This window comes from Vespula vulgaris, chromosome 3, assembly GCF_905475345.1.
Source record: "Vespula vulgaris chromosome 3, iyVesVulg1.1, whole genome shotgun sequence".
In the NCBI taxonomy this organism is placed as follows: Eukaryota; Metazoa; Arthropoda; class Insecta; order Hymenoptera; family Vespidae; genus Vespula; species Vespula vulgaris.
The window spans coordinates 5,775,001-5,791,448 of record NC_066588.1 but is presented as its reverse complement, the minus strand read 5'-3'; the positions used below and the strand labels follow the sequence as shown (position 1 = coordinate 5,791,448).

Sequence of the window (16,448 nt, the reverse complement as noted above, 5' to 3'; positions counted from 1 at the left end):
GCGTCACGTGGCAAGTCCCCGTGTTTCTCGGCGCTGTGGTCGCTCGCGCCGTCGTCGACGCCGACGCGGACGCCTCCGGTACCGTCCGTTCGGATCAAGCAGGAATGCGAAACGGCTTGTTGATGGGCGAGATCGGAGTGGAGGTCGGTTACCATGGGTACACGGGGAATGATGCGTTACCTGGGTAACGCTGGCACAGCGGGTTGGGAGTTCTCCTCCTCCTCTTCTCGTCTACTCTTCCTCCTCCTCCTCTTTCACCTCCTCCTCTTCTACCTCCTCCTCCACCTTCATCTCCTCTTCGTTCTACTCCGTATACATGCATATGTATATAGCAACGTATATGTATATAGCATTCTGTGTAGTAGCTGTAGTCCAGTAGCAGCTACCCTGCCAACACCTCGCGATGCTTCTCCTCCCCTTTTTCCTTCTCTCCCTTTTTTCAGTTCCTCTCTCTCTCTCTCTCTCTCTCTCTCTTCCTTTCGTTACTCCTACTCCTCCTTCTCCTCGTTCGCTTCATTGCTCGTCCAATCACATAGCATTCAAAGTGACGAGACTTCGACGCCGCTACGATCAATTACGAGGCGAACGAACGGAGGCGTTGCGGCTCAGAAAGATAGAAAGAGAAAAAGAGAGAGTTTTTCGACGGGACGCTGCTCGAGGGTACGTTCGACTCTCTTTCCATTCCCTCTCTCCATCCCTTCCTTCGGTCCTTTCCTCTTCTCTCACTCGCTCCCCAATTGAATACCTGCGAAGGCATTGTCCTTTTATCGCACGGTACCTTTTCATTTCTTTTAACTCGCCCACCGTGAAAGACTCTAAAGTGCTTTATGACGGCGTTTTATCGAGCATTGTATCGATTTCGTGTTTCTCGATTCATGAAAGCGACGTGTAAGGTTATACCTACTGTTATATCGTTTCTTTTTTTTTTCTTTTTTTTACTTTCTTTTTTTACTTGTTATAAAACTTATTCGAGAAGAATTAAAGCTTTTGTTTTCATAACATTTTAATTTCTACTTTTTGATGTTTTTATAAGACATTTAAAAAATAAGAGTAACTCGATGATAATCGCTCGATTAATACGAAATTGAATAATCATTCGATGAAATTGGAAACAGATGTACGTAAACGCTCTGTTCGACTTTATACCAATTTGCGAATTTCTTTGACTGTCATTAGACATTTCTGACATTGCTTTCTGCGAAAGAAAACCGCCTTAGTTTATTTTTTCTTTATCGCCCTTGAAAGAAAAAAAAAAGAACGATATCTATCTCCTTTCTTAACGACACGAATTAGATACGCTTTACGTCTCGGTTAGCATGTTTTATTCATAAGGTATTTATACGATCGTTATATTCGACGAGTTTACGGAATACAAACGAGGGACTCACACCTCACATTTCCGTCTCGGTTTCTAAAATTTTGCTTGGCCAAGCTAACGACGTGTCCCTTCTTTTTTCTTTTTTTATTTAGTATGTATTTTCTTCCTTTTTTCTTTTTTTCAACGTGTCTTTTCTTCCCAATTTTCGTCTACATGGCCATGGCTAAAACTGCTTAAATGCGAGCACGCGATACCTTTGGCTCAATTAAAATCAATCTACGAAACAAAACGAACGAACAGAGAAATATAGACGAACACGAAAGTTCTGCCCTCACCTACGCACAATACTTGGCAGTACACACCTTGCTTCCCTCCCCCCTTCCCCTTTTTCCTGCCCTTCGCACGTTCGTTTCATAATTCGCTTCATCGCTCGTCCAATCACGTACCATTCAAAGTGACAGCTGGATCCTCCTCGAATACATGCGAACACTGGGTATACGCGACATCAATTACGATAGACGACGCCAAAAGAGAGAAAGAGAGAGAGAGAGAGAGAAGAGAGAAGAGAGAGCAAGAGAGAGAAAGAGAAAATTCAACTCCGTCTACGTCGAGACAATTTTTCTTTCGCTTCGAAAACTCTCGTTAAACTTCATCATCCTTCTTCCCTTAGTCTCCCTTTTTTGGACACTATCACTTTCATCCCTACTACTATTACTACTACTACTGCATTTTGGAAATATAACGAATGGACATCGAGCAACGTGTTCGTCAAATTTCGCAGATGAGTTGTGGACCTATCCCCGCTATCATCATTGGCAACATCGACCGCGGTAATCTCGATTATCTTAATGGACGTACAAAGCATCATCGGGGTAAAACCGATCGATAACCGACAGGTAATCTATACGTAAATCGTGTCGAGTAAAATCTTCAAAGGGTACTACAGTTCTCTCTTAATATTCTCTGACTAGAAGCGACATTCAAATCACGAAACATTGCACAATAGCTCGCTATTGGCCATACCATTTCATGCGAAAGTATTTATTATTGGATTATCGAGGAGAGATTTTAATGCATTTGGTATGGACCAAGCCAACAATAACGACTACGACGACTACGACGTCGACGACGACGACGACGACGACGACGACGACGACGACGAGAACGACTACGACGAGGAAAACCCTTTTCTACTATATAACCATCTCTCTCTCTCTCTCTCTCTCTCTCTCTCTCTCTCTCTCTCTCTCTCTCTCTCTCTCTCTCTCTCTCTTTCTCTCTTTCTCCCATTCACAGTCATTTCAACGAGCGAGTCGCCGACGTTCCGCTTCGCTTTCGACGCCGCGCGTGGTAATCAAATCCGTAACCGTGAAACGCGGCTGAATGCCTGATTTGAAGCACAGAGTCGGATTTCAGAGCGTGTTCGTCCCTCTCTCTCTCCTCTTCCTCTTCACCACTGTTACCCCTCCCTATCAATCCTCACTCCTACTTCCCCACGTACTACGTATGTACCTACCTAACTTAGAGAAATTCAATTTCTTTCGTTTTATCGAACGAAGTGCATTTACGATCGAGCTCTGTACGTTTAGCGCTGATATACTCTCTACTATTTTCTCTCTCTCTCTCTCTCTCTCTCTCTCTTTCTCCCTCTCTCAATCTCTACTACTATTATTACATACCTAAAGCTACATATAAATATATATATATATATGTATGTATGTATGTATATATCTATGTGTATGCCTATGTATGCATGTTTAGGTTGTATACTTAGGTACAAGCTCGAACCTTTCATCGGCGGGCGAGCGAGCTTTCGCGAGGGCGCAAATCACTTTTCACGCGCGATGGCGCCGAAAAGCTATGCGTTCGCGTGTGCGTGTATTGCACTCCCGCTTCTCTTGCATATCCTGGAGGGTAACTCTCGCGGCTGCCCGACGAGCTTCGGCGTACCGTGTACGGCCCCACGTAAAACTCCCAACTCGCTCGATTAACCACGAAAGCGCTAATCGCTCCGAGAAAGCGCAGCTTACTCCGACATAACTGAGGATAGACATGTGTTTTGTGAATGTGTCGTCTCCTTGATAAATTCCTTCCATTGTTTATTAGATTTTAGATATAGTTGCTTGAATCTTAATTAATTACAATAATTAAAGGTTCTAACGATAATTCTAACGAGACGATATCGTGTTTTATTTAGAAGCAAAAATTGTTAAAAATTATTTGTCAACTTGATACTTTCGTAGTTTATCGTATCAATTTACAATCAATTATATAGGACAATGTTTTTTGAAGTATTTTCTTTTTCGTAGTAAATAAAATCTCGTCACGTTGAATCCATAAGTGAAAAGATCAAACGCGTATATTCTTTAACATAATCTCGAGAGAAGATCTAGAATAAATACATAATGAAATGATTTCGACGAATCAGAGGTCTGTGAAAGTTCAACGAGCGTATAACCGGTCGCCTTAAGATTTCAATGACGATGGACCCTTTCGATAGATCGATTTTCGTGCTTCGTCTTCGATGAATAGGCACAATAACGTCTCTGTTTTCTTCAAGTAGCAGATGTTACGTACAGCCTCTCTCTTTTACATCAAGGAGAGGAAGAAAATGGTTCTTTGTCGAACATTGAGCATACTTAAACGTACCGCAACGAATTCAACTTCTCTTTCGTATCGGCGCGTCGTATTCAGTTTCGATACGGATCTCCATGGAGAGGAGCTCATCCCAATGACAAATACACTTAAATCTATAGCAATGACAAAAAAAAATATATGTATAAAGAAAGTATAGGGAGGATAAACGATATACTACCAGCATTTCGGGTTTGAAGGGTCCAGAATTTAATCCAACGATTTCGGTTGTTTGTGTTGTTCACGTTACGAGAGAACATTTCTCGAGGCTATGCGGGATCAATGATGACGCCCAGAGGGATTTCGCGTGAAATAATCAGAATTGTCGCTTTGAAAAAAAAATAAAAAGAACACGATCCGAAATCCCTCTATGCTTTAAGCATCATACCACTCCATTATGCACGTACTATGTGCGGTTTATACTCTTTGCCATATTATGTGCAATGTAGCTAATAATACAAAGACGAGTCAACTGAATATCAAAGGCATTATTTTAAAAAGTGGAAACAGATTTTTTTTCGATAAAGATTTTTTGTTTCTTCGAGAGGAAATATTTTTTATATAAATACATACATACATATGTATACATATATAGATATATTTATATTAAATTAATATATAATAAGTGTAAATTTATATTATAATATAATAATATTATAATATAGAAGATATTTTACTACATTTGATTAAAAAAAAAAAAAACAAATACATCTATTTAAAACTGTAAAAGTTATTTGGTTGTATACACTCTCCGGTAATATCTTGGAGATGTTTGTGGAAAGACATCGAGGAATTTTTTAAGATACAAAAGGAGAAAAAGAAGGCAAGAATAAAGAGAGAGGGAGTAAGCGATACGAAGATATCTCGACTACTTTTGCGGAGTCACGGTGGTAATGGAGAAATTTTCTCGAAAGCGGCGGCCCTTGATTAATCCTTTGAAAGATGCCACTGGTCGAGTTCTACGGTATTGCTTTTTCTTCATTTTTTCTGGGGAATAGTAAGTAACTAGCAGAATACTACTCGTTCCTCGAGACTGCGAGGAAAGGAGGAAGATTGTAATCAAAGTTTATGTAGGCGTACTACAAGTTATTGAGAATTATTGAAAAGGTTTTGAATCATCTTTTCTTTTGGCGTTGTTCAAACAGTTATTATCAAGAACGACGATTCTCGTTTCGAAGCGTGTAATTACTATTTTCTATGACATCTTTGTAGATAGATCTAGTAGATCTATATATACTTCCTATACATTCATATAGATCAACGCATTGTCAGAGCTAAGCGTTTTTTCGAAAACCATTGGACGCTATCTCCATTTTACCGAACGGCTATTTTGTTGGAGCAGTAAATTTTCATCGCTTGGGAGAGATCATCCTGGGTTTTATAAAAAAAAAAAAAAAAAAAAAAAAAAAAAAAAATAGAAAAAAAAGAAAGAAAAAAAAGAAAAAATGGAGAAAAAAAATAACGGGACGATTGACAACCGATGGTTGGAGTACAATGCGCTCGTTATCACGCTACGATATCGGTCAATCGCGTATCAACTCGCCCCGTGACCGCTTTGCGTCCGAAAAAAAAGGGGCTGTCGATTTGAGGTCAGCACCTCGGAAAAAGGGAGGCAGAGAGAGGGAGAGAGAGAGAAAATACAGGATGGATCGAGGGTAGTCGATTAATTTACGTCGTTGCGTTTGTTTTCTAGTCAAAATCAAACTTTTAGATGATGCTTATCGGTCAAACAACATATACACGCAAATATATATACAAAGTTGTATATCGGAATATATAGTAGTAGGATTATATATATATATATATATATATATATATATATATATATATATATATATATATATATAGATATATCGTAAAGTTGAAGTTTGCCTTTGTAATCGGGTCGATTGAAAATGACCGAGTTTCATGAGAGTTCGATGATCGGTGTTCTAAGATCGAAGGCGATTTCGTTCGACCAGCTGAAATTCGAAGTCTCGATGCCCCGTGACGATCGAAACTCTTCGTAAAGCAGCCAGCTACCTCCCTCCTATCTTATCCAGCCCTTACTCTCTTCAGACTCCGACAACGGGTTCGTTAAAACTTCGTCCGAAGCTGTTCATGTTTAAATTAGAATTGCATTCTTCGACACGAATTTCCAGAGCGGCAGTGGCGGCGGCGGCAGCAGCGAGACTTAAAACTTTCTCGGTTGCTCTCTCTCCGAGTATAATCACGCAAAGTAGTACCCTTTTGGCGTCGTTCCCGAAATTCATTTATACGTCTTAAAATGATAGTGTAATTAACCGCGGGACGTGCTAACGTTCTTTCATGGAAGGCTATTATACAACAAGACCATTCAATTCGATCCCCTTCAAATTGTCCTTTTCAGACAACAAAACTATCAAACTGAACTAAAAGATCATCAAGATACATCGATCTTCGAAAGAAAAAGAAAAAAATATATCGAGCATACTATCGAGAACAGAAAGACAAAACGAAAGGATATCGTTACAAAAGATGATAACGAAGCCGAAAGTATTCGGCCGTAATAACGAATCATCGTCGAAGCGTCTGCAAAGTTTCAAGAGTATTTTCTCTTACTTCGCTTGGTCTCCCCCCCCCCTCTCTCTCTCTCTCTCTTCTCAATTTCACTCTCTCTGTCCTCGCGTCGTTCTCCTTTCCACCCCTCGTCGTTTTCTTTTCTCTCTTGCATTTAAATCGAGTAATATTCCTTGCGGTCGACTTTCCCATCGCTCAAAGTTAAAGGCTATGCATTTAGTGGCGTGCACATTTTATTCGTGTCCCAGCCCCCGCTCTTTCCCCTTAGCACCCCTCTTTTACCCTCTCACTCTCTTTCTCTTTCTCTCTCTTACATATAATCCACAGTCTGTTCGTGTTGCTCGTAAAGTACGATGTGATAGATGACCGGTTAAGCGACGTGTACATCTAACGTATCTTTTCTATCCTTACCAACCTATCTACCTACTAGCATCTCTCTCTCTCTCTCTCTTTCTCTCTCTCTCTCTCTCTCTCTCTCTCGCTCTCCCTTCTCTCTCTCTCTTTCTCTTTCATAGGAAAGAGCTCGCGCACGCGCGTCACCCTTGCGTCTCTCTCGCCTCCGCCACCACCACCACCACCCTCCCCCCTCCAAACCACTAACATGCTACAAGCCCTCAAACGTTTATTCAATATCTGTCGAGGGGCTTGCTGCGGGCCTTGTATACGGCCAACTCGTCCATAAGACTCGTTATACCAGAATGCAAGCACCCTACATTCGAGTTTAAAAAGGTAGGCACGCAGCCAGCTGATTTCAACCCTTGTAGCTGAGCTCTCGAGGAAGCTCGCGAGCTGGCGAGCTTCGCCGTTTCTCTCGTGGTACCACTCGATCCTGGAGATCGCTCGAAACAAATTTCCTCGTCTTTAATTTGTCTATCCTATGTTTCGTTTCTATATATTATACACACACACACACACACATATTTATTTTTTCCTTTCTATAATCTTCGTAAATCGTATCTTGTCCAATGCTAGAATTCTTTCAAACCTTTCATTGTTTCTATCGTCCTTTCTGTTCGATTTTATTTATCAATAGGAATAGTTATTGAATATATTTTTGTTTATTTTTCATTGTTACAAAATGTATGAATTTTTTTACATTTAAAGAAAAAAAAAAACAAAGAAAACCGAATCGAAATCGTGAAGAAGCTAATACATTAACGATACATCCATTTAGTCGGATCGTTAACCATCCAAAGTGTAATTAACATTTTTGATTCGAATCATGGATTCGAGACATGTACTAGTCGGATGATAGAGAGTGGGAGAGAGAGAGAGAGAGAGAGAGACAAGAGAAGCGATAGAGCGAATCGCAGGACGCATCGGCCGTAATCTCGTCGTTGCACGCGAGGTGTGACCGGGCGAGATATGCAGCCCTTTCCCCACCCCCTTAAACCTCACCCCCGTAGCCGATTCTCTCGGCGTCCGCTCGATTGTTTCGCGATTCTGGCCTCGGGAAATTAACTCTCGTGCGAGGCGTCCTGTCGGTGGGGACAATGAACGAATCGAGACGAACGAGAGCTCACTCACACGTTTCCTCTTTCTCTTTCTCACACATTACGCATATATACATACGTATTCTCTCTCTCTCTCCCTCTTTCTCTCCCTCTCTTTCTCTCTCTAACACGTAACGTGTTCTCTCCTCCCCGGAGATATAGAAATACGATTTGGAAATGACGTGCCATAAGGTGTCAAGAGAAGTAGGGGATGCACTAGTACTCTCTCCCTTTCTCTTTCTCTCTCTTTCTCTCTCTCTCTCTCTCTCATTCTCTCTTCTCACTCTCATTCGTACGTATAGGTTCACTCCTCGCCACGATTTTCTCCGCAGGCTCGGCGAGCCTTCGAGTATTTGTTTGTTCGGCAATGCCGGCCATATGCCGGCTCCACAGCCATATTATACGGCATTGCACGCCGTCATCGTGCGCCATCGTGCACGGTGCCAAACCAATGGACCCTTTGTTTTCGTTTCGGTTCAACGCACCGATCCTCCTCGCACCCAACCACTGCTCCTCTTCGAACGTTCTTTATCTTTCTCTCTCTCTCTCTCTCTCTTTCTCTCTTTCCTTACCCTTCTACTCTATAACCTAGACTTCTTTTTCTCTTTCTAACCGGCCATCTCCTTCTTTCTTTCTTTCTTTCTTTCTTTTTCTTTTTCTCTCTCCCTTTTTGCATTCTTCGCGACCCACGAGCGTCACTTCGATATTTCTGCATTCTACTGACGGGGTTGACTTCGAAAGCGAGAGAGAGAGAGAGAGAGAGAGAGAGAGAGACAGACAGAGAAAGTCGAGGGCTGCCGTTTATCACCCCTTCCTTTTTCCTCCACCACTACCCCTTTTGTTTTTCCCTTCGCGCCTCACCGCAATTTCGAGTAGTCGTCGACCGTTGGACGAGGACGATGGCGTGTCTGGCTCGAGGAATACCTTACGGAGTTATTGTTCGAGGTGCCGAGCCTGTCGAATAAAAAAGAAAGGGAAGCTGTAAGTGAAATAGTGAAAAAGAGAGAGAAAAAAAGAGAGAGAGAGAGAGAAAGAGAGATCGAAATTTGATCGATCAGGTCGATAAGCCGTCGCGAGAACGACGACACGAATTAATTTCGTGTTTGGATTTCATTAACGCTCTACGTTCTAGAGTCTCACTCTGCTGAGTATTGCCAGAATGGTAATACCTACAACGTTCGTCCTACGAAAGCCATTAATACGAAGGCCGTCGAATTGAATGTCTCGTTACGATCGTCGGATCGTTATTATCTTAATAAACGAGATCCTATAGTTATGTCATTCCGTTAATGATTTCATAAACGAATCTCTCTCTTTCTGTCTCTCTCCCTCTGTATTCCATTCGGTATTGTAAACTTAAGAGAAAAAAAAGTAAAAAAGAAAGGGAAATTTATTTATAAAAATCATTTTAAGAAAATCTATTCATTTACTGCTTTCACATTTTGTCGTTGTTTTCATTGTTCTTTTGTTTTTTTTTTATTTGTATTTTCTTCTCTCGTTGTTTTCTTCTTCCACGAAGATAAAGGTCGTAAGGATCGTTGTCTGCATCCGACGAGCTCTTGCGAGTCCCGTGATAAAGAGAAAGAGAGACAGAGAGATTGTAAGCCATACGCCGAGAATCTTTATGCTGTCGTGAAAATGCGAAGACATTTCCCCCATAATAATAATAATAATAATGATGATGATAATAATAATAATAATAATAATAATAATAATAATAATAATAATAATAATAATAATAATAATAATAATAACGCTTCACCTCTCCTCTAGCAAACCCAGACTAAAAGTGAGTTAATAAGCTATTTATTTCTAGCGCTAACGAGATCGATACTACTCTACTCGACGATAAAATTCTTTTCTCTAGCATCCTCCAGTAATTATTTATTCAGATTTGATGGAAAAATTGTTCAGCTTCTTTTTCCTCTAATCATCAATCATAATTCAACTTTTATAGAACTTCAAATCTATCAAACGATATAATATATATACATACATACATATATATATATATATATATATATATATATATATATTTGAGATGATATATGCGATATATATTTTTGAGTACAAGTATATTGTATATATGTATCAATAACAAATATATATTTTCGAGTAAGAAAGAGAGAAAGAAAGAGATAGATAGATAGATGGAGAGAGATAGAAGAAAAGAAGAATATCGATTTTCTCGAAGGTAAGAAACGTCGAGCTTGATAATCGAGTTTCAACATCTCCCTTCTTCTCTTTTTCTCGGAGAAATCGCCGTTGGGAATATTTGCCGGGACGTTGAGCCTCCGGCAAAGTGGATAATTTTTAAATGGACCTCGCACGCAAGAAGAAAGCCCTGGCGCCACGAAAACGGCGTACCTTCGGAACAACGTTATCGATATACCGGATCGTACTCGCTTGGTGCCTCACCTAAATTCGATAACAAAAAATAACCTAATTTCGAAACAATGTCAGTTTTGAGGGGAATAAGAGAAAGAGAGTAATAGAGAGAGAGAGAGAGAGAGAGAGAGAGAGAGAGAGAGAGAGAGAGAGAGAGAGTGAAAGAAAGAGAGAGAGAGTAAAAAAGAGAAAACGAGATCGCGATAAAGTGAGTGAAGGATAGAAGAGTCAGCAACGTAGTATATAAAAGAGGAGAGGGAGAGTGAAGTAAAAAAAAAAAAAAGAGAGAGAGAGAAAGAAAAAAAAGAAAAATTTGACGAAGCTTTTAGCTCGTAATTCTATTAGCCAACGCTTTGGAGTGCATTATATACCTCAGCTCTGTGTGTGGCCCTGTCATTTTCAGTGGCCACCGCCACGGCAGAAGCGGCCTTAGAACAGAACGAAGCAAAAAACAAAGCCGAAGGAAAGATAGAGAGAGAGGGTGGGGAGGAAGGTGGGAAAGGAAGGAAAATTGGAAGAAGACGAAAGAGAGATAGAAAGAGAGAAACAAGAAGGAGAAAAAGGAAAGAAAATTGGAAGAAGACATAAGAGAGAGAGAGAAAAAGATCGAGTATCGTCTTTTTAACTCTCAACTCGCGAGTTTGAAGCCAACTTACGTAGAAACAAGCTTCTTCTTCTTCTTCTTCTTCTTCTTCTTCTTCTTCTACTTCTTCTGCTTCTACTACTTCTTCTTCCTCTTACAACTCGGAAATCGTAGACTCGTGGAACGTGTCGTTTGGCTTGACAGCCGACAAAAAGGAGAAGCACGCGTGTTTGGGTTAACGAATCCATCGAGTGGCTTTTCTCATTTGGCTTCTTCCTTCCTTTCTTCTTCCCTCGTAGAACGCAAGTAGGTACTTACTTGAATTCTTTTTCTTTTTCAAAATTCTCGCCGAAAGATGTAATCCCAATTATAGTTAAATAATCGCTTTGAACTCTAATTTTTCACGAAGACGAAACTCTTAATACAACTCTCTTTTTCTTTTTTATATCATTTATTTATTATACCAGAAAATGTTTTATTCTATAACGCGGACGAAGATGAAAATAAGAAAAGGAAGTAAGGAAAAAAGGAGAAAAACGAATAAAAGAATGTTTTCGCTCGACGATAAACGTTTTTCAATAAACAATAACTTCTCGTAGCAACCGTTTACTACTAGTCTTCAGAGAAAATAAGTGCCATTTCGAAAATCCCGCGAGCGTATAAAAGGCGATAGAAAAGAGGCAAGACCAAAGCGAAACGAATAGAAAGAGAGAGAGAGAGAGAGAGAGAGAGAGAGAGAGAGAGAGAGAGAGAAAAGAGAAAGAGAGAGAAAGAGAAAAAAAAGTGACGAACCACCGAATCACGCGCATGACGGGAAATCGATTTTCAATTGGCAGGGCCGCTCACAAAAGGGATTTGTTACGAGACGACTCGTTCGTGCACTAGCGCTCGCGCGCGCGTGAGCACGCTGCATTCGCAGCATGCATCATACACACAGCATACATACATATATACACACACATATATATATACATGCATCTATATGTATGTATGTATATATACACGTATCTACAAACACACGATCGTTCTGCTATATGCGATAGTAACACAACACACCAAGTATTGCCACCAACACAATATCATTTTGAGAAGCGTACTGTATATCGAGAAACATGTTCAGTTGGAACAAGTATAGACTGAAGAGAGTAAGAGCAAGGGGGGGGTGTAGTCTCTCCGTTTTCTATGCACACCAATCGAAAAAGCAACTCGATAGGAAACCGTTACAGTGTTTCTCTGTGATTCTCAGAGTTCTCATAGTGGTTATAAGGTATGCAAAAAAAAAATATATATAGTGAGAGAGAGAGAGAGAGAGGGAGGGAAGGAGAGAGAGAAAGAGAGAGAAAAACAGAGAGAAAGAGAAAGAGGAAGAGAGTAAGAAAAAAGGAACAAAAAATTAAATTCAGAAAAGAAATTGCGTTTCACTACTTACCGATCGAAAGCAAATTTCAGGGAATAGAAATTTCTGTGGTGACCGTGTTATTATCCCCTCTTATTCTTTTTTTTTCGTCTATCTATCTTTCTCACTCCCATTCGTGCCTCTCTCAACGGGACGTCTCGAGAATATACGCGACACATGCTTCGCAGATGCACCCTTCGGTTCGTTCGGTGCACGCTGGATAACACGTAAACACCCTGGCTCGAGAGAAAGAGAAAAGGAGAAAGAACGAGAGAAAGAGATATCCTCAAAATTGGTCCCCTCGATGCAATATTTCACATCCGTATTGTGTTACATACCATGCTCGGCACAATGAGGCCCCCGGAGGAAGGAAAATGCGAAAGCCAAGAGAGAAGAGAGATATTCTCTCTTTCTCTTTCTCTTTCTCTCTTTCTATATTTCGAATCTCCTCGTTACCTGCGTCTTCCCTTAAAAAAAAAACTTTCCAGCTTTTTCCCTCTACGTCATTTTTTTTCCTCTTTTATCAATGTCTTCCATATGTTGTTTGATCTTTGTAACGTTATGCTCGATCAGAAAACATTACAATTCGTTACAACGTAAGAATATTGGTAGAACTTTCTTCTTCTTTGTCCTTTGACAAATCATATGATATCGTTTTAACAAGGAAATATAATACTATGGAATAGTTAAGAAAAATTGATTCATATATTCTAAAATATACATACGTTTATATATATGCTCGAATTTATTATATCTTTCATTCTCTTTCTTTTTCCATCTCTTTCTTCCTTCCGTTATATTTTCAACACGTTATATAAAATGTCCTTCTGTTCACTATCGACGTTGGTATTATCAATGCGATAGTTGGAACTATGCCGGCAGTCTACTAACGTGAGATGGTAACTATAAAGACACTGGGGGAGAAAGAAAGGGAGAGAAAAGAGAGAGAGAGAGAGAGAGAAAGAGAGACAAAGAAAAGAGAATAATTTCTCACAAGGACATTACGCGTTCAGAGAGTGGCCACTCGTTAACGCACCTAAAACACAACACACTAATCGTTATGTTGTATTTACTTGTCTACGTAAGCCACAACCGGCAGTGTAGCAAAGCGCATAGAGAGAAAGATAGAGAGAGAAAAAGAGAGAAAAGAGAGAGAGAGAGAGAGAGAGAGAGGGAGAAACAGAGGGACTATTCGCGTCGTTTTACATCAAACGAAGGACCAATTTAGTCGTCGACGCATACGAGCTTTTGTATCGAGGACAGAAGTGACGAATTAATTGGACGGCCCTCAACGTCGAAATTAAACGTACGCTTAACCGTGAACAATGTCTACCAATCATTTTTATTACATTTGCTTATACGATAATTCGCGCTATTCTACATTGCATTTACACTATACATACTCGTGCGTATGTACGTATGTGTTTCATATATATATATATATATATACACACATATATATACATACATACATAGAAAAGGCGTCGAGAGGAGGACGACAACACAACACGAATACTGAATTTTTCCCGTACAAACGACAGTTGCCACACTCTCTCTTTCTCTCTCTTTCTCTCTGACCAACGAGAACGATGAGTACCCATTAGGCGTTTAAGTGTCGGCGCATTATTTGCCGAAAAAATAACAATGACGACGCGAGAGCTTTGCCCAATTACTATTTAATGGCCAACCCACCTCCTCCTACTCTTCCACCTCTCCCTCCACCCACTCTTCGTCCCACGTTCACTCTCTCGTCGGCACCGATAAGGGTAAACACGAGCGATGTTTCGCCTTCCATGTTTACTCTCGTAATACGGGCTACATCGTTCGACCACTTGTCTTCTATCGATCCAATCGGACGGTTCCTTTTTTCTTTTCCTCCTCTTCTTTTTCTTCGCAATGTAGCTATATATTTTTTTCTTTTCTTTCCTTCTTTTTACTTTTTTCTATTCTTTTCTTTTCTTTTTCTTCCTTTCTTTTCTTTTTTTCTTTTTTTTTTTTAATGGATACAATGGAATTTTCCGAATATCTGCTTTTTATATCTCAAAAATTTGTTAACTATTTAGAGTAGCTTAAACGGAATACTTAAGTATCACGGAAACGAGAAACGTGTGACACGTGTCTGTTATCTATAATGTACATTCGTCTGTATATTCAAAAAGAAAAATCTAATGGATTTGTTGGCAACGTGTTGATATTCGAAGCGACAACAAAACTACGTTTGAAAAATCTAAATCTACTTAACGTATCGTAGAAATTGAGTGTTATGACATATGTCCATCAATGAACAATGTAAATAACGAAAGTGTATATTTGTACATAGAAATGGAGAAATCTAAATGATCGCTTGGCATACGCAAGTTTGTTGATATGCTAATGGAAAACTAAATAGTTAGCTATAAAAATTGACTTTGACTTCTCCTTGAATCTATTCTATTTAGTACTATAGAACGAATACTCTAAATGTTAATCGAGCTACTGACAATGAGGGCAACGAAAAAAACAGTTATAACTCACCTGTGAAACATCGACTCTGTATTTTGACGAGAACATTCACGTCGTAGTCGCCGTTATTGTTGTTTCGAGAAAGCTCAGAGTCCGATCCTCGCATACAAATACGAGCATTTGCACGGTTAAAAGCAACGAAATTTTCTCCGTCAGTAAAACTACGATACTACCTACTAGCCTTGTCGCTGTTACGTTGGCGTTGGCGAGAAAGATAATTACTGGACGGTGTTTTCTCATTTACATTCTATTTCAGACGGACCCAACGACGTTTAAATTACACTATTGTACGAAAGATAACAATGGACGTTATTATATGTAAACTATTTGAAATTTAAGTGGTTAAGAGTAAACGCGACACGATACTTTTAACTCATTTATATCGTTTATCCTAAACATTTCATATTATATATATATATATGTATATATATATATATATATATATATATATATATATATATATATATACACATATATATAGAGGGAGAGAGAGAGAGAGAGAGTAATGTTACACGATTAACCCGCGGCGATATCATAAATAACGATCGATTCGTCGTTCCAGGTACAAAGCACCCTTTGAAATATGCAACGATCAACAAACGAAACCACCGTTCCGGTAACGTAGCGTGACACGAGATAGGTAGAGCTTTCGCATGCGTGTTTACGGTGGTATGCGGTTATGTCAAAAGCGGCTAGGAGTCCTTTGCTACTACGAGTATACGTTGAAAGGACACGCGTATTTTCACCCTTTTCTATACTCTTTCCACGAATCTTATTTCGATCGCACGAAGAGGAAAAGGTTTACGAGAAAATAATTTCATTTACTTTCTCCCGAATGTTTAAAAAAATATATTATCGTGAAAGTTTCCGTAAGCACTCGACCAAGGGATGGTTAATCGTTCAACGAGAAAAAAAGAGAGAGAGAGAGAGAGAGAGAGAGAGAGAGAGAGTGAGTGAGACAGTCGATATTTTTGATCGATTCTGTCAGAATGCATCGAGCAATATATTTAGTACAAGAGTCAGGACACAAGCAAGCGTCGGGGTAGGATTGGGTAAGTGCGCTCTACGAGGGGATTCTGCAACCTTTTACCACCCTCTTCCACCCCACTAGCCGGCTTGGGCTTCGGGGGGACCCACACACTCCTAGAGTTCGTAGGACCACACCGAGGGTCTGTGTTGTCCGTAAAATTGCTTGCACTCTCGACCCTCTCTATTTCTCTCTCTCTCTCTCTCTCTCCCTCTTCCGGTGGCCATCCACTTCGTCCCTCGACCCATCCTCCTCATCCTACTTCTTTCCTTCTCTCTTTCTTTTCGTCCTCCATCCGATACTCTTACGCGTCTAAAATAAACTGACCATGCAGAGATTTTCACGTGTAGCCGAACTCGAATTGGGAAATGTCAAGTCGCGTCGTCGTGTCGGACGATAAAAAGGAACGAAGAAAAATCTCCGAGGTCCATCTTGTTCTCCTCTTTCTCTCTCTCTCTCTCTCTTCCTCTTCCAGCTCTTCTCCTCCTGTCTCTATTTTTTCCAACTTCAAAAAGTTACTCTCATCGATTCCGGTCAATCGAAGCAACACGCTTTCTTCTGTCTTTGTC

The 16,448-nt window shown here is 40.1% G+C and overlaps 1 protein-coding gene across 6 annotated transcripts in view; it reads left to right on the top strand.

Annotated features, from left to right (window-relative positions):
• LOC127062823 (teneurin-a) overlaps window positions 1–16,448 on the top strand; it is a 473,231-nt gene that overhangs the window by 308,628 nt on the left and 148,155 nt on the right. The gene's annotated exons all lie outside the window — the stretch shown is intronic.